This window comes from Siphateles boraxobius, unplaced genomic scaffold (assembly GCF_051911475.1).
Source record: "Siphateles boraxobius isolate OS27281-9 unplaced genomic scaffold, OSU_SipBor_1 9, whole genome shotgun sequence".
NCBI classification, from domain to species: domain Eukaryota; kingdom Metazoa; phylum Chordata; class Actinopteri; order Cypriniformes; family Leuciscidae; genus Siphateles; species Siphateles boraxobius.
The window spans coordinates 33,152,014-33,179,826 of record NW_027509219.1 but is presented as its reverse complement, the minus strand read 5'-3'; the positions used below and the strand labels follow the sequence as shown (position 1 = coordinate 33,179,826).

Genomic DNA, 27,813 nt, shown 5'->3' with positions numbered 1-27,813 from the left:
TTCTCAAAACCATCCCTACCCCGGAGGGGACCACCCTTAGAAGCCTGATAGCCTCGGCGTCAGGGCTTCCTCTTTGTCCAAGCTATTTTAGAGATAAAACAGTCCTCAGATCTTGCATATCTCTAACTAGCTAGACTGCTACCACCACCCAGGTCCCCCTCGATTGTGGAGGAGCCCAAATGGTGATGCTCGTTTTGCACTCTGTGCTGCGAGGAGCTTAGTAGACCGAGACTGCTCCCGCCCAGCAGTCTCGGGAACATTAGTTTGGTGAGGAAGAAACCTCTGGAACGTCGCTGAATGGTTTATTTCTTAGTTTTTTGAAAGCGGAGTGTCCAGAAGAACAGACATAATTTATCTTATTTTTCTTTATTTTTAAATCAGAAAAACGTATATATATATATATATATATATATATATATATGAATATATCACTCCGTGGCAACCAGTAGGATAACAACCGAACTGGCCGTGCTGCGACCCTCCTCAGAGAGTCGCCCCCCCAGAGGACGCAGAAGAGAAACGATTTCTCGAAACCGTCCCTCCCCAGTATAGTTTATCTGTTTTTGCACGACGCAATTCTCGAATAGCGTCAGTGCTGACATCCTCACATTCATCCATGTCCTTATACTTTACCCACCAGCGCTGCCTAATAAAATGTATTTATTTAAGATGGCTGGTGGGTAACGTCGGGGTTAAAAACGATGACGTTGACTCGGGAGAGAGAAAGCTCGCAAGCATCTCGTTAACCCGAGGCACTGTCATACCATGATACTTAATACCCAAAGCATTACTATAGTTAGACGTTTGGCCATTAAACACATAAAACGCACATGGTGCGGTTTGTGTTTGTGTTTGGAGCTCCGTCGAATTGATTCATAAATCCTTGATTTTCTTCTTTAACACTCATTTATAAACAAGCACTTTCTATTTTTATAGCATGTGAACTTATCTTCGATACTTTTCCTTATAAAAAACAATCGGATTGCTTTGATTTCGCTACTTAGATCCAACTTTCCGAATCTCCGCTACTAGCCTTTAGCCCGCTAGCATCGCACGCGTGGACTCTCGCCTATTGATCGTCTCATTTACACCCGATTCACTGAAAGGATACGGGTTATATCCAGGATTCCAGTCCTAAATTAGTAGTGATATTGGTAGTATCACTACTAATTTACTGTTCATCTGTTATAATGGCGAATATATCGGATGTGTGTCTAACGTTACCTCTGAGTGCAGGTGAGGACACATTCGAGCTGCATTCGGTGTTGTTCGAGCTGGAGTCCGTGGAGAAGCAGATCCGTGGTCTGCTAGAGAGGCAAGCCGAGCTGCGAGATCGGCGATCAGCGCTTGAAACATCACGCGCCGATGCTCACAAGTCAGTGGTTAGTAACTGTTTGACTCCGACCTCGTCTACTCTCCCAGGACGCGATCTTCCCTGGCTTCATTCACTCCGACACAACACCATGGGCCCTGGGTGATTCCTCAGCGGAAGACACGAGCCAGGACCAGACCAAGAACTTCTCCGCCTCTCCCGGTCTTCGAGATCTCCACCCGGAACCGCTTCTCCCCTCTTCGCGAGTCGGAACGCGACGACGCCGTGATCATCGGCAGTTCTATCGTCCGTCATGTCCGTGCTACCTCAGGTAAGGGTAAGATGCGCACCCACTGCTTTCCTGGTGCTCGTGTTCTAGATGTCGCTGCACATGTTCCCGAGATCCTGAACGGTGACGAGCGCGTCGGAGCTGTTGTGCTGCACGCGGGAGTGAACGACATCAGGCTGCGCCAGACGGAGGTTCTGAAGAAGGACTACAGGAGCCTGATCGAGACGGTACACAGCACATCGCCTGAAGCAACGATCATCGTGTCTGGACCGCTTCCCACGTACCGACAAGGACAGGAAAGGTTCAGTAGATTATTTGCACTAAATGAATGGTTAATGTCATTGTGTAATGAACAGAAACTGCTCTTTGTAAATAATTGGAATCTGTTCTGGGAGCGACCTAGGCTCTACCGTGCTGATGGCCTGCACCCCAGCAGAATCGGAGCGGCTGTTCTGTCGGACAACATCTCCAAGACGTTACACACCATATGACTAGTAAGTCAAAGTCCAAATCACAGTCTTTGCTGTCCCAACTTAATTGATATAAGTAGTGTAGAACATTATATAGAAACTGTGTCTATTCCTCGTTTAGTGAGGCCAAACAATAAATCTACTGTAGGATCTAGGAAAAATCTTATTGTAATTAAACCATAAAATCTCAATATCAGTGAACAAAAACAATTTCTAAAGCTAGGTCTTCTAAACATTAGATCGCTCACACCGAAGGCGGTTATTGTAAATGAAATGGTCACAGATAATAGTTTCGATGTATTTTGCCTTACTGAAACCTGGCTTAAACCAAATGATTATTTCGGTCTAAATGAGTCTACTCCACCAGGATACTGTTATAAGCATGAGCCCCGTCTGATCGGTCATGGCGGCGGTGTTGCAACAATCTATAGAGATATTCTAAATGTTACTCAGAAAACAGGTCACAGGTTTAATTCGTTTGAAGTACTTGTGCTAAATGTTACGCTCTTAGATGTAAGAAATAAATCCTTATTATCTCTAGCCTTGGCTACTGTATATAGACCTCCTGGGCCCTATGCTGATTTCCTAAAAGAGTTTGCAGACTTTCTCTCAGATCTATTGGTCAATGTCGATAAAGCAATAATTGTTGGAGATTTTAACAAACACGTAGATAACACAAATGATGCGTTAGGGGCTGCGTTTACAGATTTATTAAACTCCTTTGGGGTCAAGCAAAACGTCAGTGGTCCCACTCATCGTCTAAATCATACACTAGATTTAATTATATCATATGGAACCAATCCAACTGATATAAATATTATACCGCAAAGTGATGATCTCACTGATCATTACATGATAACTTGCATAATACGTTCTGCTGAAATTTGTCATGTTGCGCCACGTTATCTACCAGGCAGAACAATCCTTCCAACCACTATAGATAGATTCTCAAATAGCTTACCTGATCTATCTCAGCTGCTCAGTGAACCCAAACAAACGGATGAACTAGAGGAAATGACTAGCAGTTTGAGAACCATTTTCTCTAGTACACTAGAAATTGTTGCACCAATTAGATTAAAAAAGGTTAGAGAGAAAACTAAAGCACCATGGTACAACAGTGCTACGCATGCAATCAAGAGAGAAACTCGTAACTTAGAGCGTAAATGGAAACGAACTAATTTAGAGGTCTTTAGAATCGCGTGGAAAGACAGTATGTCACGTTATAAAAAGGCTCTAAAAGCAGCCAGGGCTGAGCATCTCCGCAAACTAATAGAAAATAACCAAAATAATCCAAGGTTTTTATTCAACACCGTAGCTAGACTAACAAATAAACAAACATCACCAGAGCAAAATATTCCGTTACAGTATAGTAGTATTGATTTTATGAATTTCTACAATGAGAAAATAGAAAGCATCAGAAACACAATTGTAAATGTACAATCTTTTATGATGTCTTATGATTCAGTCTCAATGACAATTCAATGGTAATTCGCCCCTCAAGAACAACTACACCGCTTTACAAATATAGGACAGGAAGAGCAAAATAAACTTATCATTGCATCTAAACCAACAACATGTTTATTAGATCCAATTCCCACTAAACTACTGAAAGAAGTGATACCTGTAGTGGAAGAGCCTCTTCTCAATATTATTAACTCGTCTTTATCTTTAGGTCATGTTCCAAAAATATTCAAACTGGCAGTAATAAAACCTCTCATTAAGAAACCGCAATTAGATTCGAATAACCTAGCAAATTACAGACCCATTTCAAATCTTCCATTTATGTCTAAAATACTAGAAAAAGTTGTGTCTGCTTCATTGTGCTCTTTCTTGCAAGAAAACGATATCTATGAAAAATTTCAGTCAGGTTTCAGACCGCATCATAGCACAGAAACTGCGCTAGTTAAAATTACAAATGATTTACTTTTAGCTTCTGACCAAGGCTGTATCTCAATACTAGTTCTGCTCGATCTTAGCGCTGCGTTCGACACTATAGATCATAAAATACTCTTGGATCGACTAGAAAACTACACTGGTGTTCAGGGACAGGCATTAAGCTGGTTTAGATCGTACTTATCAGACCGTTATCATTTTTTCTGTTTAAATGGGGAAAAATCGAAGATAACGTCAGTAGACTATGGAGTGCCGCAAGGATGCATTCATGACCTCGAGCCTGGCTCTCCTGCATCCTCTGTTAGCTGGCTGTCCTGCATCCTCAATAAACAAGCTACACTTAGTGCAAAATGCAGCTGTTAGAGTTCTTACTAGGTCAAGAAAATATGATCATATAAGACCTATTTTATCATCTCTACACTGGTTACCTATTAAGTTCCATATCAATTACAAAGTACTACTACTGACCTATAAAGCCCTAAATGGTCTAGCTCCTGTGTATTTAATGGACCTTCTATCGCCCTACAATCCATCGCGCTCTTTAAGATCACTAAATTCGAGGCTTCTGGTCATTCCTAGAATATCTAAGTCCACTAGAGGAGGGAGGGCGTTCTCGCATTTAGCTCCTAAACTCTGGAATAGCCTTCCTGATATTGTTCGAGGCTCAGACTCGCTGTCCCAGTTTAAAACTAGATTAAAGACGCATCTCTTTAGCCAAGCATTCACATAATGCTTACCTTTTATACCACTGTTGAATCAGATCGAATGCATTAATATTATGAACAGCAGCTATGCTAATTATCTCCTATCTGCTTTTCTGCTGTTATCTCGGGATGCTAGTCCCGAGGTAAATAGCGTTCATCAGCTCCGGCTTGTATCCAGCCTCTCACGGAGACCTCAGATGCCCCAACACCTGCGATAAGATGACTAAACGCCTGTGAAGAGACGACTCAACGCCGGCGATATGTTATGCCCTAAATTACTACATGATTAACTAACTGTATTTTTTTCTATGTACATTTCTGAAATGCACATTCTGTAAAGCTGCTTTGAAACAATAAGTATTGTGAAAAGCGCTATACAAATAAATTTTAATTGAATTGAATTGAATAAAATAGAAACCGGCTTATTCCATGATCTCGACACCTCAGTGTGGAGATAGGGAAAAACAGCAGTCCCCGACGAGGAGGCTGAGATACAGAGTTTTTCTGTTTTTAGATATATTCATCTAATAAACTCTTTTTATTTTCACTCTCATAATGTTCAGCTGGCCAGTAAATATTTAACTAGCAACAGCACTAAATAAACCTCCTTGTAAAGCTCCTCTTTATTCAACAGAGTTATGAGCTGACTTCTGTCTTTTTCTTAATATCTTTATTTGTTTTGTTATCTTTTTTCTAAACAAAACACTAACGATACCAATTCCTCGGAACTGGAAATCGCCAGCACTGGATCTGACAGGTGAAAGCTGAGATAGGGCGGAGCCTGTCCCAACCCCCGCTGTCAGATCCGTCCCAAAATGCGAGTCGCCGCCGTGCCTCGGCAACCGCGGGACCCGCGCGGGGAGCGTGAACCGAACCGTCCTCCTCGAAGAACGCCCGGCGGGAGCGGAGCGTCCTCACGGACAGCTTCTCGCAATGCTCACAGTCAGCCCACTCGAGAACTGAATGTGGCATGCTCCACTCCCAAATAGTAACAACAAGCTGATGTGTGTGTCCCCATCCGTGATATAACGTGGGCAGGGAACAACACAAAGCTGCTTGCTCTCTTTTGACATAATATATATATCTTGCAACTTGACAGACAACAATAAATATGACAAGGACAGAATACACGGATCGCTTGCTGAAGGCACAGAAGCTGTCACGGTCTGTTTTCTGGTGTGCTTTATAGCTTCCTGGTCTATGACGTCACCCGCCTATGACATCTCGCTCTTCCATTGGACTGATTATACACGTGCTTCACGACGCAATCACGCAGAGCGTTCCCACAGCTTGAGTTCCCTTGAAAGGGAAATATATTTTTATTATTTTATTTTATTTTATTTCAGTTAAAGTTTATTATTAAAGTAATGAAAATGTTTATTTTTATTTTTATGGTTTTAGTTAAACCCTGGAATGAATGACACAATGGATATCCCACAATGCAATGCGCTTGACTTTCCATTCCTAATCATTTTTTTATACACGTTACATTAAAAATTATAATGAAATCTAAGTTGATAACTGGATTGCACTTGTCATATGAGGTCAATAATGTAGCATGCATACTGTTTATTGCATAATGTATATTTCACATATTTTAACAGTATGCCATTCCCAAGGTCAAGTTGAGCCCTTTGCATTCTGGGATGCAGGGCGAGTCCTAGTGCGAGCTGGACTCTCTCAGCCGGTGGTTTAATCTCCACAGGTCGTTTCTGCATCGTGATTTGTATAGTTTCATCTCTTATTATTCAGGTCTCTCCTCCTGCACCACAGAGGTTTAAGATATTCATTAGTCTTCATTAGGCCAAAACACAAAGAGCACAAAGAATTAACGAATCTTCCCAATGCACCGTGGTACGTCCCGCTATTGCAATAGCCTGCTTTTTTTATTGGAGAAAGAAGGGATAAAGTGAGAGAAAGACAGAGAGAGTGTCAGACCCAGCATTCAGAGATTGAATATAGGGGCAATGGATGTGCATTTCGCGGTCACAGACGCACACGTGACTGCACTGTATGATTCGTGTGAGGCAAGGCAAGGCAAGGTAAGTTTATTTATATAGCACATTTCATACACAGTGGTAATTCAAAGTGCTTTACATAGAAGAAATTAAAATAATCAAAAGAAATCAGAGTAATTAAAACAGTTTTGAAAAAAAAAACAGTACAAACAGTCGAACTCGCCATGCTTAAAGTGAACCCTTGGTATTTCCAGCTGATGTGATCCTAATGGTCTGAGGGATCTGTTGGGTTTATATTCAGTGAGCATATCTGCAATGTATTGAGGTCCTAGGCCATTGAATGATTTATATACCAGTAATAATACTTTAAAATCAATCCTAAATGTAACTGGGAGCCAGTGTAAAGAGCTGAGGACTGGTGTGATGTGTTCATATGTTCTGGTTCTGCTCAGCGTTCTGTATGAGCTGCAACTGTCTTATGGTCTTTTTATGAAGGCCAGTGAGGAGTCCATTACAATAATCAACCCTGCTGGTGATGAAAGCATGCACAAGTTTCTCTAAGTCTTGACTGAAAACAAAGCATCTAGTTCTTGCAATATTTTTCAGGTGATAGTATGCTGATTTAGTCATTGCTTTGACATGACTACTGAAACTGGTCTGACTCTAGAGTCACACCCAGATTCCTGACTTGATTTTTAGTTGTTTGACCCCTAGAGTGAAGCGTTCACCTTGAGAATTCCAAATGCAATGACTTCAGTTTTGTCTTTGTTTAACTGAAGAAAGTTTTGGCACATCCAACTGTTTACTTCATCAATGCACTGGAACAGGGAGTCAATGGGGCTGTAGTCGTTAGGCGATAGGGATAAGTAGAGCTGTGTGTCGTCTGCATAGCTGTTGTAAGCGATATGGTTTTCTCATTATTTGGCTCATTGGGAGCTTGTACAGGTTGAATAGGAGTGGCGCAAGAATTGAGCCTTGAGGGACTCCGCATGACATGGATGTCCACTCAGACTTATATGGTCTCCTATACTCCCATAATAACCTCTCCTCACGAGGAGGAAAGAAAATTCAGACACAAACATTTAAACTTCAGATCACTGAGATCTCATTGTGAGAGACCTGTGACTCACTGCTTGACAATATAAAATCTTCCATTGTCAACTTATGCCCCCCCCCCCCCCCATATTATTCATATGCTCTTTTCATCTTTTGTAAAAACAAGCAAACTTTGTGGTTACAATAATGTGCTTGCAATAGAAAACACTAAATTATTAAGAATGACCACTTTACAGCTCAAATAACACATTTTTGAAAGAAGTCTCTTCTGCTCACCAAGGCTGCATTTATTTGTTCAAAAATACAGTTAAAACAGGAAATATTATTACAATTTAAAATAACTGTTTTCTATGTGAATATATTTTAAAATGTAATTTATTCCTGTGATCAAAGCTGAATTTTCAGCATCATTCTAATATGCTGCTTTTCTGCTCAAGAAACATTTCTGAATATTATAAATGCTGATAACAGCTTAATATTTTTGTGGAAACTGTGTACAATACAAATTTCTTCAAAGCAGCTTTACAGTACAATAAACTCTCTGCACATCTCTGCGCAGGCACATCGCCTGCGGTAATTGATTTGATTTGAAGCCGTTTTGCTTTAATGACATAAATATCTTTTGATGAACACTTTATTTTACTGTGTTTGATGCTATAACTATTTAAACGTAATGCTGACCATTAACTTAAACTTAAAAAATAAAATACTTAAGCTTATAGCCTACAAAAGTATTACAAAACATTCATATTTATGTGATTTGACATAGAACCAAAATGAAGGTCTTCAAAACCTAAAAGAAAGTATTTTAAATCACACAGATTATTTGGATTAACTGAGTAAATATGCACACTCAATGACTCTGAATCTGGAGTACTAATTACAAAAACATATGTTCAAATGCATTCATCACACATTCTGCATCAGCGGTTGGAAGAAGTTCTCAGAGTGAGAAAAGTTACTGTGCAAAAACTTTTATTTCCGTGTAAACGCATCCAACAGAAGTTTCCGTCATGCATCTGTCCCTTAATGAGGACAAGCATAAGGTGTAGAATATCGACACTGAGATCTGGCATCTGTATAAATTCATCTGCAGATAAGACGCATCTGTCAACATACAGCACATTTATTAAGCATCACTTGTATGACTGGCAGCCGTACACACGTGTCTGCAATGAATTTAAAAAACATGGTAATATTTCTATTTTCATAACAGCACCAACATTATGCAGTAAAGCCCCTGTTGACACTGACATTGACTTTGATAGCCAAGCACCTGGAGTCATTAGTTTTCAATGACAGCAGGTTATTTCTAAGTGAGTTTGATTTGTGCATTGAGAATCTTGTTCATGATGTGATGCATTATGCACAAGTGCAGTTGATACAAACTACACAAAGTCGTACATCACTGACACTATTTATTTGGGATGGCAATATATTGACCTTGATAATGTAGCAGCAGAATTACGAATGTCAAGCACTTAATAACATGCATTACAAAAGAAAAAATTGTTAAACTAACCACACAGCATTTTCATCTACTATTGGTTGGACAAACATGTCCTTGCACATTACATGTCAGTACATTTTATATTGTCATTTTAAATTAAATGTAAGAATTATTTTGTACTTGTTTATACACCACCGATCAGTTTGGGGTCTGTAAGATTGGTCTCTTATGCTTACCAAACTGCTGTAACCCTTTAGATCCACCAGAGGGCACTCCACATCTGACTATTGTGATTCCCTCACAAACTACATTTCCCATAACTCACTGCACGGACTCGTCATCCCTGATTGCATCCACCTGTGTCACATTACCTTGTTAGTCTCAGCCTATTTAAACCATGTACACTCATTCATTCCCTGTGAAGTCTTGTATGGTGTTACACTGCATTTCTAAGCATTGTCCCTGGTTTCATTGTCTCTTGGTTCTAGAATGTTTGCCTCTGACGTTTGTTTGTTTGTTTGTTTGTTTGTTTGTTTGTTTGGACTGCCTTCCTGTGCTTGACCTTTTCCTGTGTTTGATTACGATTCTGGATTACTCAAAGAAACTGCATTTGGAACCTCAACCTTTGTGTCTCGTAACAGAAGGCTTCACCAAATATGGATCCAGCAGTTGAGTTAGTCCGCATGCGCCAAGGTAACCGCACCCTTGAAGAGCACATTCATATTTTTTTGGACATTGAGAATGTTTCTGAACTGTCAGATTGTGCTCTCATCGACTTTTTCTGTTATTGGCTTAACCGTTCGCTCAAGGACAAATTAATCCACGATGCCCCTCCAGGGTCGTTCAGTGACTTTCTGGATTATGCTCTGTTGTTTGTTGGTTCTTCCTTCACTGTTGGGGAGGTTGAGGACTCTTTCCCCTAAAAGTTTTTTACACCAAACACCAAGATCCAGAAGACAAGCCTGTGTCTTCGGACAAGATGGCCGCCGCCACGCCTTGTTTGGACTGCCTTCCTGTGCTTGACCATTTGCCTGTTTGATTATGATTCTGGATTACTCAAATAAACTGCATATGGAACCTCAACCTTTTTGTCTCAGAGCAGTTTGTAACAACTGCATTAATTTGATCAAATATAGTAAAAACTGTAGTATTCCTTGTTGGGGAAAGTTGCTTTTAAAAGTAATTAGTTACAAAATTGCGTTACTTTTTCTCATCTGCACTGTAAAAAGTGAGGAAACCTGTTGTCTTAAAATTAAGTAAATAAACTATATGAACTTGAGTATTCCACATAACTTAATTTTTTCAAGAATGCATGAAATTTAAAAGTAATGCTACTTTACATTTATTCATTTAGCTGACGCTTTTATCCAAAGCGACTTACAATTGCTATATTTCATAGGTCGCACGCCTCTGGAGCAACCAGGGGTTAAGTGTCCTGCTCCGGGACACATTGGTGTCTCACAGTGGATTCGAACCCAGGTCTCTCACACCAAAGGCATATGTCTTATCCACTGCGCCATCACCACCACCACAGTTGCAGTTACTTGGAAAAAAGTAATCTGATTACGTAACTCATGTTACTTGTAATGCCTTACCCCCCCCCCCCCCCCCCCCCACGCTGATTATAAAGCACAGTTGCATTTTATACAAACTGCAGTATGTGAAGTCATACATTACTGACACTTTATTTGGGATGGCATAATTTACCTTGATAAAGTAGCAACAAAATGCTAAATATGATTGTCAATAGCAATTAATCACATGCAATACAAAATAAAACATTAGAAAAACAACAGCAATATTGCTTCCTGAGCAATTGCTTGGTGCAAAACATTTTTTAAGTGCCTTGCATATGAAAAATTACTTTTTCTCTCTTTGTTTTGTAATATTAATTGAATGTTTTTTCGTTCCTCCATTTCTCAAGGTAAATGAGCAGTTTCTGTGCTCCTGAAATCAGAGTTAGCCGCATACTGACAGTTTGCTAAAAGAAATTTAATTTTAACAAGAGGTAGTTAATTAGTCCACTGCAACAGACCAACGAAATGCCAGCACGTTGATTATAAAGTGATTATCCTTGATATATACAGAAAAACCCCCTTTGTTTCTGTCTTTCATGTATCTGAAAAAAAATACACCATTGCACATCGCTAGTCTGTAGAAAAACAGATGAATTGCTGTTATGACCTTTGCAAGAGCTCAAAGATGAAAGACCTTCGTCTACCGCAATCGAAAATTAGTGGACTTGCTCATGAGCTCTAAAATGCTCTTTAACCGCTTATGTTAAATTTGGTCAGACTGGCGGTAAAGAATAAAAGTAAATCTGTTTCTTAATTTGTCAATTTGGCGGCCTTCCAGTCTCAGCAAACGATTGCATTTGTCTGGGCCGAACTGATTTACGACAATTACAACCTGCATGTTTTGGGATGAGCGTTGTAATTGAGTGTCTGCTCTTTTAAAGGTTTACACCGGCTAAAGTGTGTGTCCACCACCTTGGGACGTTCAGCTCGAAGGTTGCAGTTAGATGGAGCACGTGGACCACATCTGAGATCTGTGGATGTGGAGCGTCTTCATGCTCAAGGTAGGATCTCACAGTAATAGTCCTCTATCATTGAGGCTTTGAGCTGAAATCTGAAAGATAGAAAGATGTTTTCTCATTTCCCATCTTGACTAAAGGGTCTTTCTGAAGGGCAAGGAATGGTTCTGTCATAATAGACCCGCTGACATCATGTCATTGATGTCAATGGTTCACGAGACACGTGAGAACACTGAGATCAAACTTGGCTCTGGGCGTCTTGACATATTTTAATGTTTTGCTGCAAATGAGATTTCAGGTAACGTTTTATATTTAGGTCTTTTCCTTTATTTAGAATATTTGTAATGCATGAGGCTTATGGACTACTTTTGTTATGCTTTTTTATACGGTATCTTTTTATCAAGCACTTTTACCATGTTAAGCATCTTGAATGATTTGATGCATGTTTGACTATTTATATTGAGCAGCAAATCATCATATTAGAATGATTTCTGAAGGATCATGTGATACTGAAGACTGGAGTAATGATACTGTAAATTCAGCTTTGATCACAGGAATAAATTACATTTTAAAATATATTATAGTAGAAAACTGTTATTTTAAATTATCAAGATAGTTTACACTTTTACTGTTTGTATTGTATTTTTGATCGAATTATTGCAGCATTGTTTTGAACACTATAACTACATTTAATTTAAAATTAATGTTGATGAAAAATACTAGAATTATAACTGTTCTGGTTAGGAATAGTTTGTCCACCCAATAGCAGATGGAGATGCAATTCTTTCTAACACACAAAATTATACATTTGACCTTTAAAATTATCAAGATTCTATCACAAAATTCTATTAGAATCAATGTAAGTTGAGTTTCCCATTCGCTTCAAATAAGAATCTTTATGGAGCCACTTTTGGAAAGAAACTCACTCATGTATTTGAACATTACTGTAAATTATATGTATTTCTTTATCATTCTGATGTGTTCTGAAGCACTGTTGTAGTCCTGCTTTCTAATTATATTTAGAAACGGAGGTTATTTTCTAGAAGTGCACAAAAAAGCGAACAAATCCCCTTTTATTTTGTTCATGGGGACAGTGAGCGCATCAAACCTTCTCTCAGTGAATCTGCAGCTTAAATGTGTGTAACTGTGACTTCAGCGTGGAGGACAGATCTGGGAGCGAGCGCACCGCTGTGGGGTAGAGCACAGGGCCCTGTGGGGGATTGCTGTGTCCCAGAAATCTCTTCCCTCTCAAACTCCTGCGGATCTCTAGGGGCCGCAGCAATCACTCTCAATCCTGCCTGCTGTGTGTGAGGTGGCGAGGTCTTTAGCAGCCCTTTCCCGCGGTGGGACAAACTCTATAAGCTATGATGGGGATGGACAGACGTCGGACTGTGCTTGTAAAGGGCAACTCTTAGACACATGAGCCCTCTTTAGGTGCAGCTAGTTCTGTCTATTCAACTTCCTCTTTATGGCTCTTTGGAGTTTTGAAAACATCTTGACGTTACATTAGGTCAGTCAGGGGTGCATATCCCAAAAGTTCCATCGTTACCAGCATAGTTCAATGATTCAGTGTTTTCTGACACCATAGTTCCAATGAACATTCGTAATTGTGTTGTTGGAACTACAGCTCTCATTTCTGTGGTTAGAAATGGTTTCTTGCTAGAATGACACATGGGGCCCTATCAGATACACCTGGTGCAATACAGCGCCAAGCTGTTTCAAGTGTTTGTTGCTAGTTTCAGCCTGACGCAGTTATCATTTTCACGTCCTGCGCCACGTTGTTTAAATAGCAAATGCATTTGCGCCTATTTATGCGCCCATTTTCCCGTCTTTAAACTAGCAAAAGTAGATTTGGAAATTCCCTGAGTGCAATTAGATAGTTAAAATGGGGCCCATGGTCTCAAATAGGTCATGCTCTTGGCACAATGAGCAAGCAACATGCAGTACATTCTATATCTTTTATTCCAAATATATGCGAATTCTATTTTACTACTGCATCCAAAATCGCATACTGTAGAGCAAAATCAGGACGAGCATACCCAGCTAACAGGGAACGTTAGTTAATGTCAGGACAAAAACTTTCTTAAAATAATGTTAATGGAACTTTCTTGTAATATTATTAATATGTTCTTGTAATGTTGAGAGGAAAAAATTCTAAGAAAAACATTATCAGAACATTTTTATTTGCTGAATGCTTTTATAATATTATCATAATATTTGCTGAATGTTTTTGGAATGTTTGCATAAAATTTTGTGTCTTTGTTACGTCGTTGTACGGGAAACATACCCTAGTTCAGCATTTTAGTTCTTGGTATCATTTTACTAACCATTACTAATGTACATCGTTCAATTAGTCAAGCTACTATTTCATTATGCTATTTAAAATTGATAAATATATTAACTACATTATATTTTTCACAAATTATATATTTTATTTGATTATTATAGACACATTTATCTAGCACAGTAATATTTAGTGTTTAAATCTTTAAATGAGACCATTAAACTTTGACTTTTAAGTTGCATTTTGTGAAAATTAATTGCTCAATTAAAAATAGTAAACATCTGGATTTTTACAACTTGAATGAAGGAGTTGAAGACAAAATATTTTACTAATTAAAAGAAGACCTAAAATGTGGCACAGGGACTAAGTGAATGATTTTTTTGAACCAGTTTATTGACATAAACCAGCCTGTTACCTATTGTAAGTTATTTTTAAACAGACTATTGCATAACATTGATGCTCTGAACAGATACTAGAAAAAAAGACTCATATACTGTTTCAGAGAGAAATCCTCAAGAGAGAGAACATTTGCCATGGCCGCCAGCAAACATGATCTTGTTTCATGGCAGCGGTATGTTGACAAGTAAATGTTTATGTATACAGGTTTTCCCATGATCGATGGTTCCCTTCTGCATTTTTCCTTTGGTAAGGCATCACCTGCGTATGACTAAAGGGTTCATCAAAGTTATGTAAACTGACAGAGATAGATGATAGCCCTCAGAACGCTAACGGAGGTGCTTTGGCATAATCCATCAAAATTAAGTTTGCACTTCCCTTCTTAAATGGACCAAAGAGGTCTCGTGCATTCTGCCTTTTTTTGTCACCTAATTTGGAGAACGCAGTAGACTCCTCTCATGCTTTAGAGCATGCATTTAACAATTTACCTGAATAAACCCATCGAACAGTCTCCTGATTTGCATTTAGCGTTTACACGCTTGAGAAAATCCATACCTTATTCCTTAAACGGTCTTACAAATACATTTATGTTGAAATAAAGTGCTGCTGTCGTGCTTCGGGCAGCAGACTGCACAAGGAAGGAGAAGAGACACAAATCTGCATTTCATTTCTGAGCGACCTCCAAAAAAGTGCAACCCGCCATCGGCCTGAAGAGAAAGACAGAAGCCAGAGGAAGATGGGATTGTGTTACAGGCCTGAGGGATTCATTCCTGAAAACAAGATTTATAGCCTTTTTCTTTCTTATAAACCTTATGAGAACCATCACAAGTAAAGTTATCGATCATTCAAAATCCGTTGAATCAACCTTAATCTCTCTCTCTAATAACTACATTAGTCTGGTATCAGTTTCTCAAGCCACAAGCTCTAAAATTAGATTTCGAAATTGGCAACGGAGGCGTTGGATTAGATGCCTAAGAAATTCTTCCTACACACAAGAGCGTTTAAAGGACAATAACTTGACAACTTGACATCTGAACAATGTCTTGAGATGTGGTAACTGTAGTATAAGCCGAATTATTTCCTTTCAGTATTTTTAAGGAAGCTTAGAGATAACTAGTTTTACTGTAGCATTACTAGCATTTTTTTATGGTGAGAAATGGTCGAGTTCATATTGAGATCTCTGTCTATTGATTTAAATCTTGGGTAACTTGAGTTTTTTTTTCTTCTCAGTTTTAACGTCATTGCTTTTTTCAATTTAATCTCATAGCTGTCTGTGAGAAAACAGCTGAGATAAGATGTCCTGTCACCCCCCCATTGGCAGCGAATGGAGAACATGTGAGTGTGATGGTTGCATATAAGGGTTGCATATAAAACTTTGCATAGATTTTGTCCAAAAAAATTATGATATCTATGCACAACTGTCAGATTTTCAAAATGTATTCTTGCCAGATCCTCAAGTGTGTGAGTGTGAGGAGTGAGTAAAGAGCTGAACTCCTCCCCAGATTTATAATCATATTGTGTGTTGTGGCAGATGGCCTTTGCTTTGACTGTATCCTGGCCTCCCACAGACTAACACAGGCATTATTCTTACCCATCAGCCCACTCGAACTCCCAGACACTGAGCACTGACCACCAACACACACATGCTGGCTGAATGAGAGCTTTAGAAAGCACACAAACCAACAAAGGGATAAAAAAACCCCCCAAACAATAAAAAATATATGACTTAATTTTTTTTCTGTGCTCATGTTGCCAAGAGGCCAACCTCTGCAATCAAAAAAATCTCAATTTGATCTCAAGTATTTCTAATTCTATTCTTCCGAGACCAACTGATCTGAGCTGCTATAGGCTACAATCATTTTACTTTATTTTACTGTCAACTATTGATTCATTTAAATCTGTATATATTTCTCTCAAAGACTTTATTTTATTTCTTATTTTATTAATTTACTTGAATAAAAAAAAAATCAAGTGCATTACTTAAAGTTCGGAGTTGTTAAGATTTTGTATTGTTTTTGAAAGAACTTTTATGTTCACCAGGAAGGATGCATTTATTTGATTGTGAGATATTATTACAATGTAACCCCTAAATTGTCACCCCTCTTTTTGAGCATAGAAGTGAAAATTCACTATCCAGACTTAAGTGTAATTCAGCAGACTATTGCTGAGGTGAATGCACTTTAAAAATGTAAAAAAAAAAGTTTAAAAATTGTACTAAACATTTTTTTGTTTTATATAAAAATGTTATATTTTAGAAAAAAATATTTTACTATAAAATTGCTATAAAATGAAAGACATATGTCTAACCAAGTTGTGTTTCAAATTTGAAGTTGATATCATGAAAATTGTTTTTGTTTAGGCCGCTATACCAAAAATAGCCACCAGGTGAGACCCACATTCCATTGGATTTTTTAATGCGTTCTGACAGAATTTAATAAATGTGTCATTATATTAATTATATCACAAAACAGTCATCAAATATGAAACCTTGAGTTTCAGACCTTTCCGACGGTGTGTTTAAAAAAAAAAAAAAAGTATTATAAAAAAAAAAAAAAAAATTGTAATGTGAAACATGACACCGTCCACTAAGGGGAGGAGCCTGCTAAAATGTTTTGAAAAAGTACCGTTTCATTGGTAATGCAATGTCCGATTTCAAACCGGTTTTAACAGGATGACTTTTGAGTTTTTACAATTTCGATTGATACCGAATTTATGATGATTATGGAAATATGTGATGGGGAAAACGGGCAATAAATAAACAAACTTTTTTTAAAGAATTTTGTTGAAAGCTCAAAAGAACAGCATTTATTTTAAATGGAATATATATTTGTATTATATTTGCTTTTTATTTTCAAAAAAAAAAAGCAGCAAAAATCTTACTGACACCAATCTTTTGAACGTATTTGTGTCTTTAGCACACTGGCACTTGCTTGCAACAGTAGATTGATCCATAATAGCCACTTTTCAAAGTTAAGCCATTTATCTGTGTGAAGAGACATAATGAATGCTTGATCTTACAGAATGTCTACGACCTGTCCCACTTGAACAACGCAAGTCAAAAACGCAACTTGATGCAGTTCACAAACAACACAGAAACCAGCAAATGTTGTTAGTAATCCCCTCACTGAAAAAAATCAAAAAAGATCATCAAAGGCAAACGTCTTCAGAGATACAAATCCTCAAAGTGTCTCGCTATACCGACAGCCGAAAAGCATCATAATGAATGAACTGCATCAAGTCAGCTTCATAACATTTTTGAAAAACCACCATGGGTTTTTTGTGATTGCTTGTGTAATCTGAAAGGTTTGTAAATCTTGTTGGTTGTTGATGTGGAGTGGTTTCATTTAGTCTGTTTTTACCCATTAATGTTCATTCAGGTTCAATAAATCTGCATTTAGATCATCAAAACCTCTTATGAGACTCCAATTGAGTGGCAGTCCAGGGGCCTTATTAAAATGTGCAAATTTGATCTTAGAGAGTGCGTATGCTAAAATCCACCCTAACGTTTAGATTTATAAAAAATGTGGAAAAGTGCCGGTTCTAAATAGATGTATGCACTTTCCTTGAGGCAGAGAGTCAGAGTACTGCATGCAGCTGCAGGTATTTGCAAATCAAAGCAGCAATAATACTAATAAAACCCTGTTAGCATAATTACACAGCATTGAAGTTCAATTATTTAGTATGCATACTCTAGCTGAACTAATTTACACGTGTGGAACTATAGGCTATAAAATGGCATGCAATGCATTTTGTGTGTGTGTAGCATATGTTGGATTTTGTACATGCGTTCGTTTTCTCTGAATCACACGTGCACACATTTGAGAAATTATATTAATCAAATGTAGGACGGTCTCTCTACGTAACATTTTATAAATGAGACCTCAGGAGAGGATGCTGCATCTCTTCAAAAAAGCATTGGCTTTTATGTGTTCTTTAAAAAAAAAAGATTAGAAAATAATGATTAGTTCCTAAAACAATGTACAAAGTGATTTACAGGATATCACACTTTTTATGAACAAAAACAGGCATGCATATAGCAATGAAACCAATTTAACTGTAACAAAATAATACATAAATGATATCTGCATTGCTATTTTCAATCCAACCAGAAATAAAATGAAAAAAAGCTTGTTAAACTCACAACAAATCTAAAGATTTTTACTTTGCATTTGACAAGTGAGATAAGAAAGCACCATATTACTGGTGTACCAGTATACAACTTTGATATTTTGCTTTGCTAGTGTCCATAGAATATCAAACAATGTTATATAAGCAGAAATATTAATGATGCTACTTTAATCACAAAGCACATACAGTACACAAAACAGTGTATAGCATAAAAAGAAACAATAATGAACATGTCTAGCAATCCATGCAGTGCCGCTATACATGGTAACAACACTAGAGCATGCAATATCTCCAAATTCTGAACCTCTATACCTATGAAAACACCCCCAAACATTTGTCATGTGGACCCAAACTTGCTCAGAGCTCAATTGTCTGCAATGCATTATTGGTGGCACTACAATATTTTATTCTATTTCTTACTAGCAGGGCACCCCGGGCGAGTTTTAACAAAGCTCCTCCCCCAGGGGGAGCCTCAGAGGTTAGATTAAAAAAAAGAAAAGTATTGTGGCAGGATCCCGACAGAGACTAGAAGCTGTTCAGTTTGAATGGAAGTCAATGGAGGAGATGCTTTGTGTGGAAACAACTCGTCACACCATAAACTGACCATAAACTGACTTACTGTTCACTACTTGGCATGTTTGCTACAGTTTATCATTTATTCTGGAGTGAGCTACATCATTTTATATTTTTATAGTACAATATATATGTATGTGTGTGTGTGTGTGAATGTGTATGTATGTGTATATATGTATGTATATATGTATGTATGTGTATGTATGTATATGTATATGTATATGTGTATGTATATGTATTAATATGTGTGTGTGTGTCTGTGCGTGTGTGCGTGTGGAATACATACATTTTTGGTAAAGGTCACAATTTTTCAACAATATACATTTAATTCTATGTGTTCTATAAACAAAGATTGGCTGCTATACAACATTGAACGAAAAATGCAAAAAGGAAAAAAAATCATAATCAGACAGATAATCTCTCTAGTGCACAATGAAACAGTTTAGGGTCAGAATATTGGTGAAATCTCAATTATAATAGGATCAAACCAAGTGAAAGACTAACAAGGTTGTAGATAAATCAAAATGAAAAGTGGAGAATGGAGTTCTTGTACATTAATATCTGCATGATGGAGTCGATCTTTCTATTGTTCACGGATTAATGATACTTGCTGTGATTTGTTGGGTTGGTGATGGGAAAGAATAAATTAAAGATGGCAAGTAAAGATAATGTTATGGAATCATCATTATCTGATAAAAGAGTAGTTGGCGATGTCACTTTGTAAAGAAACACGCCACGCCTGTAGAACGAACACGTGATGCGCATGATGTCAACGTTCTCACAGATTTGGGTTTTTGTAGTTACACAGAAATGATAACAGTACTATCACTTTCAAAAACGTGCATTTTGAAACACTTTTTAAAAAAGTTTTATTTTCAGGCCCCCAAAACACTGCTGCTGTGTAAATGAACAGTAAAATGCATAAAAAGTTTTTATAGTTTTTAAAATAAAATAACACTGGCACGGTTTTTATGAAGGATCTGGCAAGAGTACATTTTGAAAATCTGACAGTTGTGCATAGTTTTTGGACAAAATCTATGCAAAGTTTTATATGCAACCCATGCCATTTAGGAATAATACTATTAACAACTGAACTGGATGGATTTCTATTAGAAAGGTGAGCCCTCACTTATGAATCCTGTGTGTGTGTGTGTGTGTGTGTGTGTGTGTGTGTGTGTGTGTGTGTGTGTGTGTGTGTGTGTGTGTGTGTGTGTGTGTTCCTCTCTTCACCTCCTCCATGGACTCTTAGGATAAATCTTCGGCACCTGCTGGCTTGTTCTCAGTAATGTGTGGTTATTCTCTGGTGTCGTGTCTCGTGTAATTCCTCCAGCAGTCTCTTCACCACTGGGATCTGGATTACCACCGTCACGATTGCTGGAGAAACATTAGATTAATTGTAAAGCTCCAAAAAGTGGGACAGCTGCATATTTCATGTGCTGCCACGATGGCATGAAGAATATCTCTCTTCTCTTTCTGTCTGATTTCCTCTCTCTCTTTTCTTTATGTTCCCTAGAGCTGCAGGCGTTTCTGAGGGAGAAGGAAAGGTTAGTGTGAACGAGAGGAAAAGGCTGGAATGGTTTGATAAAATGATAGCGCTCTCCTCGCTGTATAATCTCAGTGAAAGGACGGCGATCAAGTGTGGCACAGCACCTGCGGATGGTTCCTCACTAGTGCCCGTCTTACCTCTTTACTCTTTATCATTTCTGACTTGTGCAATCTATATATCTATGTCAGACTCAAGTGTGTGTGTGTGGACACTTCTGATCAGGGTGTTTGTGTGCAGTGTTGGGAAAGGTACCTTGAAGTCGTAATACATAAAAAAAGAAGAACGTTGGATTTACTTAAAATAAACAGTGACTGTTTCTACCCAACTGTGTAAACTAGTTACTAAAACCCACAATTAAGTTGTATGGAATAAAAAATAATAAATGAGACAAAAGTACTTAAGGTAAAAAAGGTAGGGAATTTGTTAGTTGTGTATTGTATACCCTAATCCAGCATTGCAGGTCAATATACATGATTTGATGGTTTACCAGCTCAGATTTGCTTGAGAACAGCATGACTACACTGGTCCACCAGCTAGACCAGCAGATACCAGCATGGAATTTATGTTGGTTTATGCTGGATTTCTTTCAGCAGGGTACATGTTCATTTTGCTTTATTTTATGTTAAACTGACAAAAGATCAGCATGTATCCATGGGGAATTTCAGGTGCTAAAAAAGCTGTACCTGAATTGTCGTCCGAGTGGAAAAATGATATACAGTACTGTTGCCAGATATTGGTTACATAAAATCACCTAAATATAGTTGAACTAACTCAATCAAAAACATATTCTCCAAACATTTTTGACGATCAATAGATAGAAAGATAGATAGATAGATAGGTGGATGGATAGGTGGATAGATATATGGATTGGTGGATAGATATATGGATATATATATGGATAGGTGGATAGATATATGGATAGGTGGATAGATGGATGGATAGGTGGATAGATGGATGGATAGGTGGATAGATATATGGATAGGTGGATAGATATATGGATAGGTGGATAGATATATGGATAGGTGGATAGATAGGTGGATAGATATATGGATAGGTGGATGGATAGGTGGATAGATAGGTAGATAGATGGATAGATAGATAGGTGGATGGATAGGTGGATAGATATATGGATAGGTGGATAGATGTATGGATAGGTGGATAGATAGGTGGATTGATAGGTGGATAGAGATATGGATAGGTGGATAGATAGGTGGATAGATATATGGATAGGTGGATAGATAGGTGGATAGATATATGGATAGGTGGATAGATATATGGATAGGTGGATAGATTTATGGATAGGTGGATAGATATATGGATAGGTGGATAGATAGGTGGATGGATAGATATATGGATAGGTGGATAGATATATGGATAGGTGGTTAGATAGGTGGATAGATATATGGATAGGTGGATAGATATATGGATGGATAGGTGGAAAGGTTAATATATAGATGGATAGGTGGATATGTAGATAAACAGACAGAGTGTGTGTGTACCTACTTTACTATATTTTTGGGGACAAATGTGTCCAGATACCCAGATAGATCAAAACCTGACAAAATCTCCAAAAACCTCCCTTTAGGGATTTCCTCATTTGCAAATCTGGTAGAAAAATAAAGTTATTAACAGTTTTCTAAAAATGTAAAAATGCAGAAAGTTTTGTGTGATGGGCAGGTTTAGGGGTCGGGAAAGTGTAAGGGGAGTGTATTTACAGTATAAAAACTATTACGTCTATGGAATGTCCCCATTTAGATAGCTAAGTAAACGCGTGTGTGTGTGTGTTGGTGGCATCACTGATCCTCAGCAGCTGCGTGTGTCTTGCGCGTCGTCTCGCAGCAGGTGTGAGATTACGGCCAGCTCTTCCTCTGTCTCTGAACAGATGTGAGGGGTATTAGTTGTGTGTTTGTCCATGCACACATGCACACACCTCAGCGCTCTGTTGAAGATCTTCCACTGACCCTGGATCAGAATCCCCAGCGTCTGCTCCCTGTGCAGAACACGCATCACGTCACCTTTGACCCTCCGCTGCGAGGGCCGATCGAGTCGCTCGCTCTAGAGAGGATCACAGCTGGGGTTCATCACTCCATCGGGGGCTTCATGGGTGGCTCTACTAGTGCAGGTCGTGGTGTGTTCGGCGTATGGAGAACATTTGTTGAAAGACCACATTATTTTTTTTACATCATTTGAAACATGTGAAACATGCACAGTGAGGGAAGAAAAACGAAAAAAATATACCATTTAAAAGTTTGGGGTCAGTGAGATATTTAAATGTTTTTGAAGGAAGTCTCTTCTGCCCATCAGGGCTGCATTTATTTGATCAAAAATACAATCAAATCAGTAATATGTATGTATATTAATTACAGTAATAATTTCTTTCTGTTTTCTATTTAAATTTATTGTAAAGTAGCGCTTTGAGTCTGATAAAGGCGCATTACAAATAACATTTATTATTATTAAAATATTTTTTTTCCCCCTGTGATCAAAGCTGAATTTTCAGCATAATTACTCCAGTCTTCAGTGTCACATGATCTTTCCGAAATCATTCTAATATGATTATTTGATGCTCAAGGAACATTTGTGATTATAATCAATGCTGAATTCAGTTGTGCTGCTTCAGATTTTTGTGGGAATCGCGATACATTTTTCATTTTTTGATGAATATAAAGTTCAAAAGATCAGCATTTATTTGAAATAGAAATATTTTGTAATGCTATACATGTCTTTACTGTCAAGTGTGATCAATTTAATGCATTCTAAATAAAAGTATTAATTTCTTCCAACAAACAAACAACACCCGACGTACTGTTGCTGAATACTGAAAAGCTGTTGATACTGTATGTTGAAATGGCCAGTCATACTTTAACAAGCTCTTGCGATCATTACCATGCCAGTTTCTGAACAAGACAGATTTTTGAAGCTTATAAATAAATGTTCTCTGTGGATTAGGCAGGAGTTTTGAATTCTGAATATTAGAGTTTACAAAACTCATCATAACTCTTTTATTTCAAAAGATCATAAGAAAAGTCCTGTTTTATATTATATGGGCTTATATTCATCGGGGATATAAGATGAAGAATCAAATTTGGTACGAAGTGGTATAAAACATTTCAAAGCTTTACAAAGAAAGATCTGCCTTAAAAGTATATGTGTGGACTGACGTCAATAGATGATGTGTTTCAGAGCGCTGATGATCATGAGGGGAACTCGCTTAGTGGAAACAGAGCCCTATTTTTCAACTTCTGTAAAAAAAAAAGAAGAGAGGGGATATAAAGTTGATGTTATACTGTGTGTCTCAACAGCGGAAAATGAAAGTGTGTGAGCTGACAGCTCACACACTTTCACTGTGCAGCATGAAGAAAATGGTTCGCCAGCAAAAGCATGTGATGTTTTTTTCTTTTTCTTGGTTTATTTACAGTCAGAATGACTGCGGAATCACTACTAGATTACAGATGACAAAAAACCATTCATCTGTTTCAACAGGCCGTTGTCTTATATTTACATCTAGATTCTCAAACACGTTTCACTATAGTGTCCTTAACAGCTGTTGGTGCTAACACGTTTATGTAATTACATACATTTTATGGAAGATACTTTAAAAAAAAAAAAAAAAAGGTTCCAAAAGTTTTTCCAAAAGAACATTTTTGTTAATTTAATTTAATTTAATTTAATTTAAATAGTTGAAGATCTTAATTTACTAAAATGAAAATAAAGCCAAAAATGCATAAAAATTACAAAAGCACAAAATTACTAAAACCTACTTATATTAAAAAGAAAATGAAAATGAAAATATAAAAGCTGATTAAACATTGAATGAATACTATAAATAATACTAAAATAACACTAATAATTTCAATGGCTTTGTTTTGGCCATAGTATAGAAAAATAATATAATTAGGCCGGTTATGTGTTACCACATACATCAGACACCGATCATACACTTTTTAGTCACTGCAAGACCGTTAGGATGCAAAAGCACAGTACAACACATGGTTAGCATGTTAAATACCTTTCCGAGAAATTGCAGCTGTAAATTCATCCTTGCTGCTTTATCAACCATTCTGACCGATTGCTAACTATCATTATGTGCATAATACTACATGCATAATACACAGTTCAGTTGATAAAAACTGTACGACAAGCATAATGGTACCTTTCTGGAATTGAATATATTAATGTAATGCAGTCGGCCAAGTAAATGCACAGACCCAACGCTATAGATAACAGATAATGTTGTTTCCTGGTGCTGCCCATCACTTGCTATTTGCATCAATAGTCTCCAGGGAGAAATAGTGAGTGTGCTAAGTGTTCTTTACTTATGACTACCTTTATTTTAAATATAGCCTCTCTGGTTTTGGCCCTATGCTGCAATGCTGCTATTGTTGCCATATATCTTATGCGGGCCGCCCACTGTAATGGATAGCATAACCTTAAGTTACATTCGCCATTCGCCTCAAATATATGCCCTGTCTTCCTAAAGCCAGCTCTGTAAAATGATTAAGGAGATTTAAAAAAAACGCTTCCATAACATATGGGCCAAACATATGAGGGGCGAGAAATTGCAGCGAATAATACAAATACAAGACATTGGTCTCTGTCCAGGAGAATAGCGCTTAAGTTAATGCCTTTTTGTATGCTGGGATGGGCTCAAATCCAACAACAGCAGCAGGTACAATGAAATTGGACACCTTTTACAGATGGAGAGCGGAAGCGAACAGCAGTTTTCTGGGCTCACGGATACATTAAGAGACTGGAGCGCACCGGGTTTGGCTACGCTCTCCGAGAGCAGAGACAGATGTGGCGTTCTGTGACGGCACTCGCATGCAGTCTCAATATCCCAAGTCACTAAACAACATAAACATGCCAACAACACGGACTTCAGGAAGAGGACAGGCTGCACATTGATGATGTTTAGAACGACTAAAAATGAATCTCGACAGTATGTACATAATAATATCTGCAGCCCTTTCTAACAAAAGACTCTGTCTAGCATTGTTTGTGTTTACTAACAGAGCTATTACGAGGAAATGACATGATTGTCATCATTTACTCCACCTCATGTGGGTTTGATGCTGCATTACTTTCTTTCACAGACTTCAGTCAGACTGCTTAAGAGTGATTTGATGTGCTTTAAATAAATAATGAAATAACCGTGACCCTACAAAGGACAAGCTAGATAGATAGATAGATAGATAGATAGATAGATAGATAGATAGATAGATAGATAGATAGATAGATAGAATTACAGAGAGACAGAAAGGTGATGGATAGAATGTCTAAATGTTGGCTTGACATTTTTATAGGTCTTACAAGACATGGTGGAAGAACACTTAATATCCCAGAATGCCTTAGCTGTGTTACTCAATACCTGGCCCTTCCTGCCAATTCCTATTCAACTTCATCTGTCCAGTTTACAATCAAATGCTGATTTATGAATGAAAAGGCAGCCAATTCTTGAACTCCTCTGAGTCTGAGAGAGGAGAGAGAGAGAGGAAGAAAGAAAGAAAATAATACAGGTTTGGAGCAATGAGTAAATTACGGTATGTTATTACTCAAATACTCCAACTATTTGTTTAACCAGTTTAATCTAACCTTCACCGCACTATTCCTTGGGCCTCATTTATAAAACGTGTGTACGCACAGACTTGGTCTCAGAGTCTGCTTACACTAAAATCTACGCTTGCTTTCATATTTATAAAAATAGTGTTTGACTTGGAAAAGTGCTTAGCATCACGTCAGAGTCTAAGCAGACGCGTGCACTTTTCCTTGTGACAGAGTCGGAGATCTGCAGGGATTTGGAAATACGCTCGCGATTCCCAAGAAAAGCTTTTGAACGTTGACTGGTGCTCTGTTGTATGTGTATGTCATTAATAGGAGACGTTTACAAAGCGGAGTTCTGAGACTAATCAGCTGCGCACAATTTCAAGATCATTCGCGATTTCTAAATTTCACATCTGGAAGAGAGGCGTACGCAGGTTTTTTGTATACGTTGGTTCCAGTGGGGATTTCTTTAAGACTGCAAGGGAAGCTCGGCTTCCCCTATAATGTCAAAAAATTAATGGTCAAATATTGTGTTAACATTTTATTGACTAAAAATGTTTTAGAACACGTTCATCTCGACGACGAATTCGTTCAGAATCAGCTTCATATAGCAGGTCGGCTGACTCGGATTTCCCTCTTCATTCATTCCCGGAGCGTCACAGTGCATTTCCCTGTTGAAGCCCAGCGTCCATTGACTTCAGTGGGGCTGCTTTAAACAGTTTTGTCCAGTGCTTCGAAACTAGACGGTCATTGGATGAATCAGCGATTATGTCGGGGCTGGAATCCGGGCTTCCGCGTGATGATTGGAGGGTCTGTCGAAAGACTGCATCTCCATTTGATTGACAGCGATTTTGACAGCGAAATTGCTAGCCAAGTTTCATCATACATTTCACACAAATATACACCACATTCCTTGTTTCAGTTTAACCTAATTCCCACATTTCCTCCGTCGAGTTTAATATCTTTTGTTTTTAGATCGTTTGTTCAATCATTCATACAGTAAGTATGAATAAATGAACAATTTTTATGATGTAGGCCGAAAATGAGCTTTCCCTCTTTGAAAGACCAGCAACCGCCACTGGTTGGTTCTCTGAATCACACGCACGCGTGAATGGTCGTGAGCTGAAATGCTCTACCTCAGGCCCCTCGTGTAAGTGAGGAGCGGGGCTGTGGATCTGTCTAGCTCAGGGACCTCCATCAGTCAGAGAGGTTGGTGTTTTCGCAGCTGTTGGTCTGGAGGAGAGACGCCTCCAGGTTTGTACTCCACTCATTTGTTCGGCACCACTGGCTTAATAATTACACCTGGGAAAGGCAGGTAATGGGTCGTATCCACGCAATTACGGCTCCCCGCCAAAACACTCATTTTTCTTTGTCACATCGGGCTGCCTTAATTGGAGTCATCGGGGCCGTGTTGGGTGGCGACTGGGGGTCTTTAGCGGACTATCCTATTGAAGCCTTGACAGAGGTCACGTCAGGGTCGTGTCTCTGGTACTGTACTCACGACTGTAGGCCGCCTGTGCGCTCCAGTTCAGCGAAGGTGGCTGGAAACAGTACAGTAACAGGAGGGCATAACTACAATACATCAACGTTATTGTGGTTACAAACAGTCAACTGGGGTCATATGTGCCTCCGTTTCATTATCGAAACTAGCACTGCAGGGCATTTTCAGTTCCCAGAGAG

The 27,813-nt window shown here is 38.3% G+C and overlaps 1 long non-coding RNA gene across 1 annotated transcript in view; it reads left to right on the top strand.

Moving 5' to 3' along the window:
• Positions 1-24,142, top strand: part of LOC143732828 (uncharacterized) — a 69,048-nt gene extending 44,906 nt beyond the window's left edge. The window contains exon 5 of the long non-coding RNA XR_013201184.1: positions 24,011-24,142. This is a non-coding gene — a long non-coding RNA (uncharacterized LOC143732828). The remainder of the gene's footprint in view (positions 1-24,010) is intronic.
• Positions 24,143-27,813: the final 3,671 nt, after the last annotated feature.